Source organism: Triticum dicoccoides, chromosome 1A (assembly GCF_002162155.2).
Source record: "Triticum dicoccoides isolate Atlit2015 ecotype Zavitan chromosome 1A, WEW_v2.0, whole genome shotgun sequence".
Taxonomy (NCBI): Eukaryota; Viridiplantae; Streptophyta; class Magnoliopsida; order Poales; family Poaceae; genus Triticum; species Triticum dicoccoides.
In genome coordinates this window covers 131,047,597-131,052,852 of record NC_041380.1, presented here as the reverse complement: position 1 = coordinate 131,052,852, position 5,256 = coordinate 131,047,597, and positions in this window count along the sequence as shown.

Below are 5,256 nucleotides of genomic sequence, written 5' to 3'. Positions count from 1 at the left end.
CCTTCCCCCTATATATAGTTGAGGTTTGGGGCTGCTAAAGAAATGAGTTCTCTCCCTCTTGGTGCAGCCCTACCTCTCTCCCTACTCCTCCTCTCCCATGGTGCTTGGCGAAGCCCTGCGAGATTGCCACGCTCCTCCACCACTACCACGCTGTTGTGCTGCTGTTGGATGGAGTCTTCCTCAACCTCTCCCTCTCTCCTTGCTGGATCAAGGCGTGGGAGACGTCACCGGGCTGTACGTGTGTTGAACGCAGAGGTGCCGTCCGTTCGGCACTAGGATCTCCGGTGATATGGATCACGACGAGTACGACTCCTTCAACCCCGTTCTCTTGAACGCTTCCGCTTAGCGATCTACAAGGGTATGCAGATGCACTCTCCTTCCCCTCGTTGCTGGTTTCTCCATAGATAGATCTTGGTGACACGTAGGAAAATTTTGAATTTCTGCTACGTTACCAACAGTGGCATCATGAGCTAGGTCTATTGCGTAGATTCTTTGCACGAGTAGAACACAAAGTAGTTGTGGGCGTTGATGTTGTTCAATATGCTTACTGTTACTAGTCCAATCTTGTTTCGACGGTATTGTGGGATGAAGCGGCCCGGACCGACCTTACACGTACTCTTACGTGAGACAGGTTCCACCGATTGACATGCACTTGGTGCATAAGGTGGCTAGCGGGTGCCAGTCTCTCCCACTTTAGTCGGAACGGATTCGATGAAAAGGGTGTTGGAAATATGCCCTAGAGGCAATAATAAAAGCATTATTATTATATTTCCTTGTTCATGATAATTGTCTTTATTCATGCTATAATTGTGTTATCTGGAAATCGTAATACATGTGTGAATAATAGACATCAACATGTCCCTAGTGAGCCTCTAGTTGACTAGCTCGTTGATCAACAGATAGTCATGATTTCCTGACTATGGACACTGGATGTCATTGATAACGAGATCACATCATTAGGAGAATGATGTGATGGACAAGACCCAATCCTAAACATAGCACAAGATCGTATAGTTCGTTTGCTAGAGTTTTGCAATGTCAAAGTATCTTTTCCTTAGACCATGAGATCGTGTAACTCCCGGATACCGTAGGAGTGCTTTGGGTATGCCAAACGTCACAACGTAACTGGGTGACTATAAAGGTAGACTACGGGTATCTCCGAAAGTGTCTATTGGGTGACATGGATCAAGACTGGGATTTGTCACTCCGTATGACGGAGAGGTATCACTGGGCCCACTCGGTAATGCATCATCATAATGAGCTCAGAGTGACCAAGTGTCTGGTCACGGGATCATGCATTACGGTACGAGTAAAGTGACTTGCCGGTAACGAGATTGAACGAGGTATTGGGATACCGACGATCGAATCTCGGGCAAGTAACATATCGATAGACAAAGGGAATAGCGTACGGGGTTGATAGAATCCTCGACATCATGGTTCATCCGATGAGATCATCGTGGAGCATGTGGGAGCCAACATGGGTATCCAGATCCCGCTGTTGGTTATTGACCAGAGAGTCGTCTCGGTCATGTCTGCTTGTCTCCCGAACCCGTAGGGTCTACACACTTAAGGTTCGGTTACGCTAGGGTTGTAGGGATATGTATATGCAGTAACCCGAATGTTGTTCGGAGTCCCGTATGAGATCCCGGACGTCACGAGGAGTTCCGGAATGGTCCGGAGGTAAAGATTTATATATGGGAAGTCCTGTTTCGGGCATCGGGACAAGTTTCGGGGTTATCGGTATTGTACCGGGACCACCGGAGGGGTCCCGGGGGCCCACCGGGTGGGGCCACCCATCCCCGGGGGCCACATGGGCTGTAGGGGGTGCGCCTTGGCCTGCTTGGGCCAAGGGCACCAGCCCCACAAGGCCCATGCGCCTAGGGTTTCCAAGGGGGAGGAGTCCTACTAGTGGACACAAGGACACGTTCCGCACCAGAGTGGTACGGCAACCCTGTCTTGGAAATCATGTTGTTAGACAACGGTGAACCTTCGAACTATGAAGAAGCGATGGCGGGCCCGGATTCCGACAAATGGCTAGAAGCCATGAAATCCGAGATAGGATCCATGTATGAAAACGAAGTATGGACTTTGACTGACTTGCCCGTTGAACGGCGAGCCATAGAAAATAAATGGATCTTTAAGAAGAAGACAGACGCGGATGGTAATGTGACCATCTATAAAGCTCGGCTTGTCGCTAAGGGTTATCGACAAGTTCAAGGGGTTGACTACGATGAGACTTTCTCACCGGTAGCGAAGCTGAAGTCCGTCCGAATCATGTTAGCAATTGCCGCATTCTATGATTACGAAATATGGCAAATGGACGTCAAAACGGCATTCCTTAATGGTTTCCTTAAGGAAGAATTGTATATGATGCAGCCGGAAGGTTTTGTCGATCCTAAGAATGCTGACAAAGTGTGCAAGCTCCAACGCTCGATTTATGGGCTGGTGCAAGCATCTCGGAGTTGGAACATTCGCTTTGATGAGATGATCAAAGCGTTTGGGTTTACACAGACTTATGGAGAAGCCTGCGTTTACAAGAAAGTGAGTGCGAGCTCTGTAGCATTTCTCATATTATATGTAGATGACATACTCTTGATGGGAAATGATATAGAACTCTTGGACAGCATCAAGGCCTACTTGAATAAAAGTTTTTCAATGAAGGACCTTGGAGAAGCTGCTTATATATTAGGCATCAAAATCTATAGAGATAGATCGAGACGCCTCATAGGTCTTTCACAAAGCACATACCTTGATAAGATATTGAAGAAGTTCAATATGGATCAATCCAAGAAAGGGTTCTTGCCTGTGTTACAAGGTGTGAAATTGAGCTTAGCTCAATGTCCGACCACGGCAGAAGATATAGAAGAGATGAGCGTCATCCCCTATGCCTCAGCCATAGGTTCTATTATGTATGCCATGCTGTGTACCAGACCTGATGTTAACCTTGCCGTCAGTTTGGTAGGAAGGTACCAAAGTAATCCCGGCAAGGAACACTGGACAGCGGTCAAGAATATCCTGAAGTACCTGAAAAGGACTAAGGAAATGTTTCTCGTTTATGGAGGTGACGAAGAGCTCGTCGTAAAGGATTACGTCGACGCTAGCTTCGACACAGATCTGGATGACTCTAAGTCACAAACCGGATACGTGTATATTTTGAATGGTGGGGCAGTAAGCTGGTGCAGTTGCAAGCAAAGCGTCGTGGCGGGATCTACATGTGAAGCGGAGTACATGGCAGCCTCGGAGGCAGCACATGAAGCAATATGGGTGAAGGAGTTCATCACCGACCTAGGAGTCATACCCAATGCGTCGGGGCCGATCAAGCTCTTCTGTGACAACACTGGAGCTATTGCACTTGCCAAGGAGCCCAGGTTTCACAAGAAGACAAGGCACATCAAGCGTCGCTTCAACTCCATTCGTGAAAATGTTCAAGATGGAGACATAGAGATTTGTAAAGTACATACGGACCTGAATGTAGCAGATCCGTTGACTAAACCTCTCCCTAGAGCAAAACATGATCAACACCAAAATTCCATGGGTGTTCGATTCATCACAATGTAACTAGATTATTGACTCTAGTGCAAGTGGGAGACTGTTGGAAATATGCCCTAGAGGCAATAATAAAAGCATTATTATTATATTTCCTTGTTCATGATAATTGTCTTTATTCATGCTATAATTGTGTTATCCGGAAATCGTAATACATGTGTGAATAACAGACACCAATGTGTCCCTAGTGAGCCTCTAGTTGACTAGCTCGTTGATCAACAGATAGTCATGGTTTCCTGACTATGGACACTGGATGTCATTGATAACGAGATCACATCATTAGGAGAATGATGTGATGGACAAGACCCAATCCAAAACATAGCACAAGATCGTATAGTTCGTTTGCTAGAGTTTTCCAATGTCAAGTATCTTTTCCTTAGACCATGAGATCGTGTAACTCCCGGATACCGTAGGAGTGCTTTGGGTATGCCAAACGTCACAACGTAACTGGGTGACTATAAAGGTAGACTACGGGTATCTCCGAAAGTGTCTGTTGGGTGACATGGATCAAGACTGGGATTTGTCACTCCGTATGACGGAGAGGTATCACTGGGCCCACTCGGTAATGCATCATCATAATGAGCTCAGAGTGACCAAGTGTCTGGTCACGGGATCATGCATTACGGTACGAGTAAAGTGACTTGCCGGTAACGAGATTGAACGAGGTATTGGGATACCGACGATCGAATCTCGGGCAAGTAACATATCGATGGACAAAGGGAATAGCGTACGGGGTTGATAGAATCCTCGACATCGTGGTTCATCCGATGAGATCATCGTGGAGCATGTGGGAGCCAACATGGGTATCCAGATCCCGCTGTTGGTTATTGACCGGAGAGTCATCTCGGTCATGTCTGCTTGTCTCCTGAACCCGTAGGGTCTACACACTTAAGGTTCGGTTACGCTAGGGTTGTAGGGATATGTATATGCAGTAACCCGAATGTTGTTCGGAGTCCCAGATGAGATCCCGGACGTCACGAGGAGTTCCGGAATGGTCCGGAGGTAAAGATTTATATATGGGAAGTCCTGTTTCGGGCATCGGGACAAGTTTCGGGGTTATCGGTATTGTACCGGGACCACCGGAAGGGTCCCGGGGGTCCACCGGGTGGGTCCACCTGTCCCGGGGGGCCACATGGGCTGTAAGGGGGTGCGCCTTGGCCTAATGGGCCAAGGGCACCAGCCCCACAAGGCCCATGCGCCTAGGGTTTCCAAGGGGGAGGAGTCCTACTAGTGGAAGGCACCTCCTAGGTGCCTTGGGGGGGAGGGAAACCCCCCTAGGCCGCCGCACCCCCTAGGAGATTGGATCTCCTAGGGCCGGCCACCCCCCCTTGGCACCCCTATATATAGTGGGGGAGAGGAGGGACTTCATACCTTGAGTCCTTGGCCTTTGGTTGCCTCCTTCTCCCTCCCCAACACCTCCTCAACCTCCATAGTGCTTAGCGAAGCTCTGCCGGAGTACTGCAGCTCCATCAACACCACGCCGTCGTGCTGCTGCTGGTGCCATCTCCCTCAACCTCTCCTCCCTCCCTTGCTGGATCAAGAAGGAGGAGACGTGGCTGTTCCGTACGTGTGTTGAACGCGGAGGTGCCGTCCGTTCGGTGCTAGGATCTCCGGTGATTCGAATCACGTCGTGTTCGACTACATCATCCCCGTTCTTTGAACGCTTCCGCTCGCGATCTACAAGGTACGTAGATGCATCCAATGACTCGT